The following is a 16,055-nucleotide window of genomic DNA, read 5'->3' as shown; positions in this document are numbered from 1 at the left end:
TTTTGGCGAACATGCAACGGTCATTTAATTTCAAGGTTTTATCGCCACCAATAATTTTCAGAGCGCACTACCCAGAGTCGCCTGTTTCCCGAAACGTTATGTCTTAGTGTCTCTTACTTAGAAAAACCCAGCGCTGAAATGCCGTTTTCTAATGGTCGCCCTCCCATGGGCTGGACAGAGCCCGCCCCTTAAATCACCCCGACGGCCCCATATATATTTTATTGCCGTTCTCTCCTAATTGCTATTACGTTTAGAGTATTTATTATATATTAAGCATACTTTGTATTTTTCGGTGTATTGTTTGGGGAGTATCCAGAATTTAGTTCCAATAAATTATCAAGAATAACAGAACTTGCCCCAAAAGACTCAACTTTACATTGATTTACGAACTGATTTTTCTTCACCTTCGAGCTTTTTCCATTTTGAAAACTTCTGTTTCGGTTTTTGCAACAAACATGATAATAACATGTCGTGTTCGACAATTCAATCGGCGTGCTATGAAAAATCATCTCGCGTGCCACAATCGGCACGCGTGCCAGGGGTTGCCGACACCTGATTAAGCCTATTCATGGATTCATGCGATCGATTGCTATATCAGTAGCATATATGGTTGATCCGCGCGTTTAGAGTTAATGTAAAAAGTAGCTAAGTAAGATACGTAAAGGTTTGGACCAGGGGTGTCAAACATACGGCCCGCGGGCCGCATCCGGCCCGCGAAGCAATTCTGAGTGGATTGAAAAAAATGTCTGTTACATTTCAGTGCAATTGTTGAGATTTTTAGTTAGAAATACATCCTTCCAAAATCCCCAAGACACCAAATGTCTATTATGTTCATAGGCATCATTACAATCACCCGACAGCGGTGTTTAGGTGTCCCTCTGTTCATCATTACCAAGAATTCGCTGACATTGACATTGATTCCGAGAAGGCAAAACAGTACTCATTGAGTTCAGAGAGTTACGGGAAAATGGACCAAAGAGTAGGCCTAGTCATTGATTGAAGCGAAGACGGCAATCCGAAACCCTTGTGTGCAAGTTATTATGGTAACCAATAATAGAATTCAAATATCTGTTGTCGCAATGCTGTGTCACTTCTGACTCAAAGAGTCACGGCCTGCAGAGAAACACGAATCGCAATTATATAATAATAAAACCAAATTGCTACGTCCGTGTTTACAGTTAAATCTCTTTTATTCGTCACAACGTAGCCTATACGCAGGACTATCGCCAAAGTATGATTAACAAAGGACGCATAGAATGATGACAGTTTATATCGTCGGTAGAGAAACAGTTGTTGCGGTTTATAACTGTATTCAACAGGCCAATCATCGTATTTTGGACAATTCCATTGTTTGTGAATAACGGTTAACGGTATTGATGGAATATAACTCCAATGATCCGTAATGTAATATACGGTTGTACACATCGTCTTCTAAACAAATTATTCAAGGAAAATACAATGGCATGGATTTTGCGGAAACATTTTGGAATCATTTGACTGGTCCGGCCCGCGAGCGATCTGAAGGTTTGAATCCGGCCCACGACGCCAGTTGAGTTTGACACCCGTGGTTTAGACTTTACATGGCACCTTTGAGACTCAGTTTTGCTACGATATCATCAGAACACGTATGACCACTGACCAAGTGACCATACATGTTCATTTCGCGACCGGAAATCTGCGTCTAATGTGTGACCTTCAAAAGATATTGATATGTGCGAGCACATCGTGATATATGTGGCGATTAAAGGTCAATATATATATAATATATATACACAAACATCATTGATCGAAGCATCTGCGAATATACATATGAATGACAAGCGAGAATATGCGACTCCTGATAGAGCCACCAATATAGGTCATGGTGATATCGAGCACAGTGTCGGGGATGTCTGAGTGTACCTACTCATTACAACAACGGCACCACTCAAAAGTGACTCATCTTATAATATCGAACGACTGACGATTGACTGGCGCGTAATATATTCTCCACATATAGTGAAAAGAAATTAAGCGACTAACCAAATCAATTCATATCGATTAACATTTTTAAATTTTAGCATCATACCATCGCATTGATAGAGCACTGAGCAACAAATATGCATGCCCATTGCCCATCGCCCAACTCTTGGTATAACTTATAACTAATCGTGATATCACCGCACAGAAAACCACGCTAGACGACACGGTTAGATGTTACTTATATACATTCGGTAAAAACTCGAATGGGAGTGATTCCCATTTTCATAACTGCCCTGATCAAAATAATCTGTCTTACTGATGTCAGTTCACGTGTATGACTGGCTGATCTGCATGCTTAAACTCGGAGGTGATGCTGTCGCAATCGAATTAACGCTGCAAAAAGTCCTGTTGACAACCTGTTGATTCGCGATTTTCCGATTCATGTGGTGAAAACAATGGCGGGCAATTTGAGAAGTGGTGGTTCTGATACGTTATCACGAAGGAATGTAACTTTACCTCTATAGCGTCCCCGTACGCGAGGAGAGGATATAGATGAGAGATTTTCTACAGATGTGTAAGTACTACGTAATATGAGTTGAACCCGGTACTTCGTCGCTGTCGGTGTCATTCTTTTCGAGTCCTATCCTCCGAGTTCTCATAACACCCATAACTAGTATGTGTGTATCTTGTGATCTAATTGTTTGAAGGTAATTGCGAGGCATGAGGTAATACGCACACTTGATAGGCCAGAACAAATGAATAGGAACGAATCACGGTGTTTAACACGTCGAAATAAAAGTATGACCTCAATAAACCCCAGAGAGTAGTTGATCATTGAACGCGATGCAGGGAAATAAGGGAATCTATTAACATCAACAGCTGCATCGCAACTTCATTGTCTCGGTGATTTTCTCATTCTAGGGCCACCCGACCATTTTTTACACCTTGGCCCCCTCAAAGAAATTTGAAGAATCCCTTTTTTTAACCTTTTTAAAACAATTAAGCTACGGTATGATATTACAAAAAGGTTTATACAGTAACCGGTAGTTTCAACGTTAAAATGATATAAATAAAGCACACAATAAACGTGACATCACATTGATAAGTTATTAATAATACATCTAAAAGTAAAACAAAGAAAGTAAACTCAAGATCAAGAAGTAGCTTATTGCTCTGCTAGTATTTTTATTAAATTTTCTTTTCTCTTCTTATAGTAGAGTAGTCTTAGAGATGATAAAGTTTTCCGTGAGCTCTCTAAATAAGTCTCATGGCCCTCAGGCTGGGAACCCCTGTTCTATCCAACTATAGGTTCTCAACTTTAAGCCCTCTCAATTACACAGTGTACAATTTTCAATTACAGCAAAGAGAATGGTATTCTCATCAAATCACGATTTTACACAATTCTTCATTTGGTGAGTTGGAGCAGTTCGTCAGATTCGTATCACCTCGCTATACGTCGCTGTTCTTACAGTGTCTTTGCTAAAAAGCTACTCGATGAAGGACGAATACAAGGAAGCGAATGAAAATAGCGAGGGAAGCGTCAGAATGTGATAAATGACAGCCGAAACATCAAGAACTAATATTGCTACATCGGGCATAGGCCAAGATGGATGTTAGATTATGTATCGCATTACACATCTCGTAGCTTGAGCCTATGAGCCTATGATTGATTGATTGATCATTTGCTGCGAGTGAGCTAAAGACTAGAATTCCGATGGCATTTCGATTACTTTTCATGTGAACCGTAACTATTTAAATGCACACTGCGCAATTGCACATTCTTATATAACTCCGGGCTTTTGTATAGGTTAGTTATCAGTAGTCTCAGGTGATCATTTTAGCGATATTTCTGTACGGAGAGAGGGCGGTATGAACTATCTTAATCGGGACTCTTCGTGATTCTAGAGTGCTTGCATGAATTGGACGGGAAAGTAGAAGAGGAGTATGAAAGACCTATACCAAAAAGCTTTTTTAAATGGAGTGATGTTATAAATTTTGCTTGGGTGTGTGTAGGCTTAGGCGAATGCGGTAGTATTGATGAATAGAATATTATTGTTGGCCCGACATCGAAATCAATTTGATAATTGCTGCTTCTAGATCAGTGGTTCCCAACCTGTGGTACGCGTACCACTAGTGGTACGCGAGGGTCTTCCAGGGGGTACGCGAGTACATTCTGTCGTTTTTTCGACCGAAGAAAGTTATTAGCTCAGTTGGGTAGATTTTGAATTTTTTTTTATTAGTGGTGAAAAAACAATTCCATGCATCTCATCAACCCGGGCTGATAATGTCTAGTTTTATAGAATTTGTTATTACTAGGGCGATTTAACTTTATAAAATTGAGCGTTAAGTCATAAAATTGTCAAAATTGTTTACGAAGTCAAAATTTTTTGGACCCCTCCATTTCGTTTGTATCGTAGATTTGATATTTTCCAGCTAGTAGCCCACTTTACAGGCCTACCGTTGTAGGCGGCCCATTGTCTGCTCATCGTGGATCATAAACTGCTACACGAAACAAATAGGTTGACAATTGATATGGTGTTATGCTCAACATACCGCAATATCCTAACTGAGCAAGACTGCTTGACATTGCATGGTTATTTAATCAAGAAGCGCATGATGAAACATTGTGATGCGTGACAACATTGACAGTATGAAGCAACATGTTGTGTCGCCAGCAGTGTACGCACAGCTTCAGTGTTGCCAGCCAACAACTACTGCTGTTAAACGGTATTTCTCCATTCTTGGTAAGCTACTTAGTAAGGACAAACACTTCCTACCCGAGAATGTAAGAAAGTATATTTCGTTGTACTACAACAAATTTTAATTAACTTTACCATAATACGTGGTGTAACTACTGGGCCAGATATCGTTAAAATAAAGTTTTTTCATGTCAAAATTCGTCAGTTTTTAGGTCAAAAACGCTTTTTCGTAAGGACAGACAGTCCCTACCAGAAATGAATAGAAATAGTACAATTTTAAAATTATGCGCGAAGACACCTAATTTGCGTACGTGAAGTCAAAATTTGGTCAAAATCAAGTTTTTTTAGGTCAAAATCCTTCGATTTTTAGGTAAAAAAATCGCCCTCGTTATTACACCTCACATAGCACAAATACGTGAGTATGACGTCATAAACGGTGGAAACATTTTGACCGCCTACGGCGTGCGTAAATTATGTAGGTGGTACGCGAGCACTGCATAAAACCTCGAAGTGGTACGTGGGTGGAAAAAGGTTGGGAACCACTGTTCTAGATGATTCACATTAAAAGGCGCTTGACATACAATTTCAGAAGGTGAACCATTAACTTTATCACGTAATTGTGACGTTTGGCGATTGTTAAGGTCATTTCAGAGACACTTCCCGGGTGATTATAAAAGGTATTAACGAAAATACACTTTTTCCTTAGCTATCATCACATTTGCTTAACCTATATTGAGTTAGCGATGTCCGCATCGCGTCAGACGAGCAGCAGTAATGGAAGCAAGATTCCAGTTTTCGATCTCATTTGCAGACATAATTACGGCACTTTTACTTGGAAATCATAAATTGCTCTCAAAGTACGTTGATAAAAACGTTTATTCAATTCGACGACTTCTATTTCTCGTGTGGCACACATTAATTAAATAAATTGCTTGTAAATAAACACCTGAATTTTCACTTTTCTGAAGTCTGCGAACAACCAAAAGGTGCGCATTAGGGCTGTTCAAAAATAACTTTTTTTTTCGGATTCCAGCCATTCACTGATTAAATTGTCAGGTTACCCTAAAAAACGCTGCACACCAAATTTGGTTCGATTCTAACAAGTATAGGACTCCGCAGATCCAATTAAAATTTTTAATTTATTATGAAAAATTAAAAAAAATCTTCCAAATTTTTCTGCCAACCCCATGAAATTGTTGAGCTGTCTTCAAAGACGTTGCAAAACAAATTTGAGTCAATTCCGACCAGTAGAAGCGGAGTTAAGTGAGTTTTTCGTTGATAAATTGCGGATTATCCACCGATCAAGGATAATCCGCGATTTATCATCTAAAAACTCACATAACTCCGCTTCTACTGGTCGGAATTGACTCAAATTTGTTTAGCAACGTCTTTGAATACAGCTCAACAATTTCATGGGGTTGACAGAAAAATTTGGATTTTTTTTTTTTCAATTTTCCATAATAAATTAAAAATTTAAATTGGATCTGCGGAGGCCTTTACTGGTTGCAATCGAGTGAAATTTGGTGAGCAAGGTTTTCTACTGCAACCTGACGATTTAACAGGGGACCGGCTTGAATCGGGAAAAAAATGTTATATTTGAACAGCCCTAGTGCGTATACGAGATCAAAAAGACGATTTTCATCTGCCGCCCAATAGATGATTTCTGTAATGAATATTATGACGTAAGGAGAGTTGCATCAATTACAATAATTCAGTTCAACTACAATTACAATTACGATTACTCCCTTGCATGTTTCAATTACATTACAATTACAAGTACTCAACGCTTAAAATATCAAATTAAAATTACAATAACAATTACTGTTAAACATGTAAATAATTACAATTACAATTACAATTTCTTGTGAACATGTAAATGATTCGGTAGAGAGGTGTTCTTTGACAACCGTAGCGACGTAATTAGCAACAATCTCAAGCTATTCATGTTTCATTCATGATACGTTGAATACCCTTCAATTAAAAAAACTCGAACGTATTCGAACTATTCCTAATCATGAGTACTGAAAACTACAAACACAGAAAGATGTTTCAAGCGACTGTTAACAACCAAAAGTTTGAGCGTCTAACAGCGAATAGGCTACAGGACAGCAGTGTTGGGATGACTCGAGTCATGACTTGACTCGAGTCAGACTCGAGTCACTTTTTCATATGACTTGACTTGACTCGAGTCACTTTGAAAAAATGACTTGACTTGACTTGACTCGGCGCTTCAAAAATGTGCATTGACTCGTGACTCGGAGAAAAATTTACGAGTCAATTTCAAGTCATCAAGTAAACGATGTCGATTAAATCACTGTATTTTGTGTTTGTTCGTATCGTTCGCGATACGCCTGTGTCATTTCTGAGAGTAACCATACATTCACTGATTGTACATTCCCTGATCCTCTATTGTTACATCACAGATAGATTGACCATGCACCACCGAAATGATCACAGCTTACGTTGTCGTAGTAGCAGTAGATTAATCCAATAGCAAATATCGCAGGTGTTTCTTTAGGCGGCCCAGTTCTTACATTGATTACAGTGATCACCTTAACCAACCCTCTCGTATGATTTAAAAATCGAGCGAATACCATTTATGCGTCTATAGTCTCACGGATGTGTAGATGGGAAGTGTATTGTATCATATCAATTTTTTTCAACTTCTCGTGGCTTCGTATTCAACCCTCTTGGTTGATAATAACAGACTGTAGCAAGTAGCAGTAGCTATCGGCCTACTATACAGTTACTGACACATTTTATTGGCAGTTCTACGTGTGCGTGAGCGATAAAACGCCTTCTTGCATGCATATTTACCTTTATATTCGGTATTTTAATCAAGATAAATGGCCAATTATTCTGTTTATCACACAGCTAGCAAAATGTAATGAGTTTGAATCATCACTGATACTGCGAAAATTCAATTTGACTTGAATTGTGACTTGACTCGTGACTTGACTTGACTTGACTCGAGTCACCTCCAAAAAACGAGTGACTTGACTTGACTCGAGTCACCTTCGAAAATCGATTGACTTGACTTGACTCGAGTCAAAATGTGCAATGACTCGAGATGACTCGTGACTCGAAGGTAGTGACTTGATCCCAACACTGCAGGACAGTCTATGAAATGTAATCAAACGATTAGGCTACTCAGAGCTGAGTGAGGATAATGAAATGTAATTGATAAGGCATCAGCGATAAGGATGATACCGATACGATGTGTAAAATTAAAATTAATGCAAAAAGAAAAGAACCTCCTGATAACTACGAATTACAACATTTTGGTTCGCATTTTCATTTTCACTTGCTTGGAAAATGTTAGACTGCATTTGATGAACATTAGGGTGCGAAAATTTCTGGCCCCAGTAAATTTGGCCAAGATTGGAGGTAAGATTGGGATAGCATCTCAACAAATGCGTGATCAAGTTTAATGAAGCCTTGGTTGGAAACTTGAATTTTTTTTTTGCAATTGCTGCAGCAAGCCTCGGTACTGGACAGAGAATTAAAAATAAAACTCTGACCGTGGTGTAGGAAATGGTTCAGCACCGGTTTCAGAAGAGTTTATTTGCTGTTCATCCATTTTTGAAATATTAAGATTTAGTTTAGCCCACTGGTTCTCTAACTTTTTTACACATGTGAAAGTGAAATATTTCGTGCACCCCTTTATCTTCATATCACACAATGAAACCAGAACGTTAGCAATCCTTACAGATAGTTTGATGGTATGGAAGGTTATGACTGTTGATGAGAGAATGCTCCAATATGAAGCTCGGATTATACACAGAGCAATAACTATGAAATGGAGGTGAATCGCGCCAAGCGCGGAAAAAATTTCAGTTTACCGGAGCTTCGCGCCCCCTTCAGATGCTTTCACGCCACCCAAGGGGGGCACGCCACTCAAGGGGGCACGCCCCCAGTTTGAGAACCACTGGTTTAGCCCATATTGTAATTCAAAAAGTTTTCTGTTGCTACTGAAGTATGGGAAACAGTTTAGCATGGCTGAATTATCTAGTTATAACGCGGCACGCATAGAACACCGATGTAAATAGGCTAATTTATTACAGGTGGTGACTGAGTACTAACGCTATAAGGCCTTACGGCCCCTCGTCGTCATCCTGGTCCGTACTGGATTTTCACTGGTGTGACGAATAAACGATTGATTGATCGATTATTTTATGTTGTAATTGTCAGGTTTCCATAACAATGTAATTGAAATTGTAATTGAGCAAAATTTTGATCAAATTACAATTACAGTTACACAAAATGGAAATGCTTCAATTACAATTATAATTACAATTACATGAAAAAGTGTAATTATTTGCATTCAGCTCATTTACAAATTACAATTGATCCAACTCTGGGCGTAACCATGGAATAGTGACGTCAGCTAACCATTGAAAACCTCGTTCGCCCTGCAAATATCACATTACTGGATTGTATGATCTGAATGTAGCGTGAATTTTCTCCGCATGGACAGACGACTATGTAGCAACCAGATGCTTAATGATGGGATAGTAGGGATGGTGTGAACCTCTGAAAGGTTCGGGTTCGTGTGAACGCGAACCTTTTTGAAGGGTTCTGTGTGAACACGAACGTGAACCTCGTGACGTCATATTGCTAATTCCAACCCTAGCTTTCAATGAAGTGATAGCCTATATTAATGTACACGATGCCTAGCGAAGACTCGGGCCACATAATGTCACATTGCTGAAGTACATAATCGCGTTTTAAACGTCGCTAAATCTATCAACCGCGGCTATCAAAGGATATAATAATCTCATAAAATCAATACATTCCGTCGCTTTGCCAACAATTTCGACTAAAACTTACCAGGGAATATAAGCTTACGCCTTAACGGTCTTAGCCAGACCGGACAATGTGTTCGGAGTTCGAGTATTGCTACATTGATATTGAGCATATATAGCAGTAGCCAGCACCTTAATCGCACGAATTTGGTTTTAATGATACAGTAAAGATATGAAGTCAAGATTGACCCCGTACCCCGCTCGATTTTTTACACCAGAAAACGATATAAATGTCATTGATTGGTTAAATAAGAATCATTCGCTGACTACGTATATCGCTCGTGACGTTGTGTGATTGCGGGTCAAGCTCACAGCAGAGAGTCACTAAATATTCACAAACGGAATGCTGGATATTTCGAGAAATTTTTTGTAACAAAAAAAAAACAAGTAAAACTTTAAAGGTTGTCAAGGTGCATGCTCGTTTAGTGTTTATTTCTCATGCTGCCAGCGCCATGCATAGAGTGACCCGCAGTTGAAATGCAATAAATTGGAGCCAAAAGATCTTATAATGAAGTGCAAATTACAATTTACCAAAAAGGTTCACAGTGCAGAACCTACCAAGGTTCTGTTGTGAACGCGAACCTCTAAATTTCCGAGGTTCACACACAGAACGCGAACGTGAACCTCACGTTCACACCATCCTTATGGGATAGGTAGCGTTGCATTCAAGACAAATGGTGTTTTAAAACACTTTGATACAAAACATGTTTTAGCAGTGTTTTGAAACAATGCCTTTAAATAAACAGGGTGCTGGTTGAAATTGAATATTTGGCACTGTCGCATAATAGACCAAATAAAGCGTCGTTCCTCAAATCTCTGAAGACAAACTTGGCATTAGTCTCCGAGAAGCACGTGCTTACACGTGCCGGTGCTGCCGCGATCGAAAGGCTATTTATAGTCGCAGCTCGTGCATCTTCTCTCGCGTAACACCGCTTGCGAATTCCTTTGTTGTTATTCGCTGTTACCGTTCAAGGTCTGTGCGGTCTACTTATCAACTTATCATAAGTAAGTCAGCGAATGCTATACATTCTATCCATGCCATTTAAATTTAATCCAAGGACGTTTCATTGGTGTCGAAACGGTCGAAAACGGGCAAAATTCGATTATGCAAGTCTGCGATACAAGGTGCTCTAGTACTCGAGAAATACTGGAATAATGTCCGTCCAAATTGCATCCAAGAACTTGTGGCTACTTCTGAGCGGCTTCGGGTGCCATGTAATGCAATGTGCGGAAATAAGTTGATTTATACATGTTTCTCAAAACCCGGGGCGTATAACAATAAATATTTTAATGAATTTATGCCAATATTGCTATCTCACGGATACCCTTTATATTGGTCTTCAGGTCGGCTGGTGCAAAAACTCATAAACGAGGCCTTTCTAATACGAAGCCATTGCTAGATTATGCAATACCGTAGAGCGGCTGAAATTAGCATAGGTGTGCCGTGGGCGTGCGGACTTCTTCATTCCTATGTGGCTAGGTGACTTGAAAGTTGACATGCGATATGATTTTGATCAGTACCATGCGCGAACCCACACATGCCACCAGCAGCTACAACCGACGCTCCCAAGCTCGTTTGACTTATCATATTTCATGCGGTTAAAAAAGCTATCTTACCTACGCGAACATATCAAGATTGACACAATTTGATATGATGCCGAGTTGCATAATCAAGTCAGGTCCGGAAAGCTCACTTCTCTCAGACCGTGAGAAGTATTATTACGGCTTTGTAGAAATGTCTATGAATACCATACACACCAACAGTGTTCCCTCTAAGCTGCGCGCGTGCGCAAATGGGCAGTGCTGACACGGTCTCTGCGCACAGAAAATATAAGTTGCGCCATGGCCTACTAAAGACTCTTTAGTAGGCCATGGTTGCGCACAAAAAATCCGAAGTGATGACCTTTTTTTAGTCGTTATACGCACTGTTGTCCACGGGTCTGCGCAGTGAGTTGGTGAGTGTACGCAGACTCCTCAAAAATTAGAGGGAACATTGCATGCATACCAATGCGTCAGCAAGATATGGTCGTCCAGGCTAATAATACACAGCAATACATATTTCAACGGAGAAAAGAATGTATATATGACGTATTCAAATTTTAATGAGACCGTTTTGCTTTTAACCTATGCCTAATTGGATGGATGTAGTCAACTACGCCTCGAGAATCTCATAATTGGTGATTGATTGATAGGTCGCGACGAATGCTACTTGCATTGCGCGGCAAAAATTTTTCACTCTCAAACTGAATGTTGCGTCCAAAGATTGCCGAATGTGCAATGGTTTAAGTAAGAGATTCACATTCAGATTGATGAGAATTGATTTTGAATGCACATTGCCCATACGCACTATTTCTGCTTCTATTCTAAGTAGGGAAAAGTACACAACACCTCCTGGCAGAGGTTCTATCGTTTCCGAGTAGTCTATGCTTTTATTTTGGATTTTGCAGAGTAGAAAGTAGTTCTCGACTTCTCGGGTATATCAAATTAGATTAATCGTGACACCGATATCAAAACTACGTCTTAAAGGCCGCTACTTCTGTTAATTACATCTGAATAGTATATTCATATTGAAATAAACCCGATAATTTTCGGCTAACATTCGTCAGGGTAATCGTCAGCAACTAGTAGAAAATTGGAAAGAACTACGTATATCAACAATCGTAATAACAACAACAATCAAAATATGACGTCACCAGCAAGAAATGAGATCTCAAATAATGGAGGGTTCAATGTACTGATGTATGTGTTTGTGTATGTATGTAAAATGGGCTGATGTATTTTGATAAAGGTCCACCGGGTCGACCGCAACGCACACAGATGAAAGTGTGAGCGGCCTCTTCCGATGACGCGTCTACGTTTCATTGAATATCAACGATGACTGTCTTCAGGGGTAGAGTCAGGGATATCTAAAAGTTTTAGATATCCCTGGTACAGTATAGCGACTTTTCGACGGTATATAGTTGACTATGGATTACATTGTTCGGTTCGGGTATCGCTCGTAATAACAATTGCATCATTCATTATGCCTTACTCGCTATAGTATGAATCTTGCGATTAATTTGGCGCGGTCAATTGACAAGTGAACGTCATGAACTGGTCTTCTCAAACAACTCCGTGGAGTGCGAACGCGAATTTACTTTTCAACCATCTCGGTTGCTTCATTCACAATGGTATAGCGTCATTATCTAATACGATAATCTATGATTGTGAATATGGGATTATTATCAGCGGCTTTGGGAACAACAAGTGCATTGAACAATAGCGTTTCAAAACGGTATTGATATTGGATATCTTTGTAAAATCAACATAATTCAAAACAGCTTTAGCAGCGTATTCTAAGCTGACATGTTTACAGCACGGGAGGTCTCGTACTCCCGTATGTGTATGAAGAGAGCGGTCAATGTTGTTTTGGTCATAATGAACTTCCAAATAGTTATGAGTTGGTCTAGCCTAGCTAGACTCTAGCTGCTAGACTAGAGGATCGCGCAATGAATGCTATTGAGCAAAATCCAAGAACCAGACGCACTTTATAATATTATTCCCGACATTCCTCGTTCCTAAATATACGTATGAGTGTGTACTATGTGGTGTAGTTCGGATCTGTATTGTGATTTATCCATGCGTTCAATTATCGAATATCACGTGTCATCTGCTCAATAGTATTTCGGCACTTTATCACATTGCATTTGATGTTATATGTACCATATATGAATAACTACCCTTGATACCATATTTGTACGTTGCAGCGCCATATAATCGGAAGTTTATTTCTTCACATATTGATGGTTTGTGAATTTTTTGTATCCTTTAATCCTTATTATTTCGCTAAACTAATCAACGCATTGATGGATGAGATACAGCGTTATATACCGGAAATGAAATGGGTTCTATAAATCCCGTGAATAGACAATATACAAGCGAAATTCACATAAAAGTTCATATGAATATTTATATCGAAAAATTGAATGTTAAACTGTAAAGCGCCGTCATTTCTTTCCACGATTCGAGTCCAACTACCCCGGGTATGGCGAACATACGACTCGCGTGCCAGAATCGTACTATTGTAAGACCTGGAATATGGATCACCGGGGCCCGAGATCACGTTTCATATTCTACAATATTTCATAGCTGCTTTTCAATGGCATAAAAAATTTCACGTCATTATGCTGACTCTTGAGGCGGAAGGCTTATCCTCCTGACCAATCGCAAAAGTCGCTAATACGGTTTATACGACAATATACCCGGAAGTGATTTTGGGGTAATCGGTTATGCACATGAACCTTAACCGAACATCGCACAGTTTCCGTATGACACCATAACCCAGTCTCTCTGACACGCCTACCGGTGGCGGTCCTCAGATAAATAAAGTATCAAATGCCAGTGAATCTTTTTAAGACATGAGAAACGACTCTGTTGCTTACAGTTCGCATCGCACACACGACTCCACTTGTTCAGATTACATACTAATGTATAGCTGTTGTTGTTTGTGGTATTTTAGTGTTCATGGTTTCTCGACCTCATGGGTAATCCTACACCAGGACGATATTGCTTATGTGATTATGATTTCTGGTCTGCCGACTTGTACCATGTTTTTGTGAGACACAGGTTACGCAGATAGGATCCAATGTATGGTGAGCTGACCTCAACATTGGAACTTGAGATATCTGCCCCTCTGTAAACTACTAAGATATAAAAGTCAATCGACGCCAGTCCAGTAGTCCACAAACAACAAGAAATTTCTCCCTAAGCAGTTTGAAGCGGGTGCTGACATGGTCGTAAAATCGGTGTATACATTCTTGACTAATGTCAACATGTCGCTGCAACGCGTAGATATAATTTACCATGCATAAACATGCTAATATTTCGTCAGTAGGCTACCTGGCATTGTCAAATATTTCCCTTGTCCGCCCGCTTTATCGCATGTGCGTTATGAGAAATGGGAGAATTTACACCACGTGGCTTTGTAATGACATGTGACGTAATTTAAACTATATAATGATGTTCAGTCGGGCGTTTGTAAAGTTGTCGGTACTGTTCGCGTTGCGTGAAGTTGAATTAAGTGCGATCCATGATGATGTTTATAATAACACAATGGTTTCCAATCGATGGCCTCGAAATCATGACGCAGAAAAACCTGTTTTCCCAACATGAGTTTGTACGAGCATATAGGCTATCTAGGGAGAATTTGGTTTAGTTCAGTTTCACTTCTTCGATTCATCAGCTGCGCACTTCAAGAGCAGTTGTGACAATCGAAGTTTTATGTTTACGTTTAATCATTTTGGCATCGACGACATCGGAAAGGCGGTTTACGTCATATCACGCCCCACGCCATTAACTGCTCGCAACTGAAGTAACACTATACAAACTCCGATGAAATATTGCACACCTAACATCTCGTGCTCTGCAGCATGTGCATTCGTATAATGGACTTAGGCAGGAATGGAAAATCATACTGATACCTCACGGTTATTTCATTGCCCCCTTGAGGATTTTAGTGTTAAGCTGATTATTGCTGTGAAAACTCGGGACATCGAATGAAATCATAACCGATTAATGTGATGACCTAATCTGACAATACAGGATGTCCAGATGTAATGGCCTATTTCAAAATTAAAGAAAGTACTTGCTGAGCTATTAGACAGGCTTAAGATTGTTTCCGTAACAAATGTAGGGTCACACCGTATCATCGAAAAAAATCTTTGACTTGTCCATCTACAAAACATGAGTTCAAGCAAAACTTTAAGTTTAACGATATCAATATAACTTTATTATTATTTTCATCATTTCAAAACACCACAATACTGCGATACAATGAAAAGATAGGAGCGTGTCGAAGCGACTTGGAGTAGTCCCGAAATCAGACACTCACCTTGGCCAATAGGCGAAGTAGAGAAGAGGCATGCACTGCACACACGGTGCCCGTTACACATTAAGAATATCCCCATTTACGATAATTTCCTGAAATAGCCACAAATAACTTCAACTAGGGTTGCATTTAAAACAAACGGTGTTTTAAAACACTTTGTTTAAAACATGTTTCAAACAGTGTTTTAAACAAAGGCCTTTTTTTAAGTTAAAAAATCATGCCACAATTATGTAAATGTTCTCCAAAAACATGTTGTATGAGCCTGAGCCTACAGACAATTACCACCCGATGTAGCCGACGTATACGATATGGGATGGTTGGAAACCTCATAATAGTCGGTTCAACAGCTATAGTACGTAGATATTTCGTCAAAGCAGCTATAATTACCCTATATTTTCAATTGTCAATGTCAATCCACTATTACGTCACAATTGAATATTCTTGACGTCATGGCTTAGAAAAAAAAACATGTTTTAAATTAGGGCCTTGGTTAAACATGTTTGTTTTTAATTGATTTTTGTTTTAAACGCAACCCTAACTTCAACTATTGGAACAAAGGGGAACTATCACATTACACGTGCTGAACACTAGCTTTCAAATATATTGTTGAAGGCGTTTGACAGTCAATTATCCCGATTACTCCCGCACAACATCGCAAGGAGATTGTACGTTGTGGAAGTGTTTAACATTCCACTAAATTGCGAGATTGATACTGTGATGATT

This window comes from Botryllus schlosseri, chromosome 4 (genome assembly GCF_051294905.1).
Source record: "Botryllus schlosseri isolate E-star chromosome 4, Bs_hap1, whole genome shotgun sequence".
In the NCBI taxonomy this organism is placed as follows: Eukaryota; Metazoa; Chordata; class Ascidiacea; order Stolidobranchia; family Styelidae; genus Botryllus; species Botryllus schlosseri.
Note: the sequence above shows the minus strand (reverse complement) of the source record.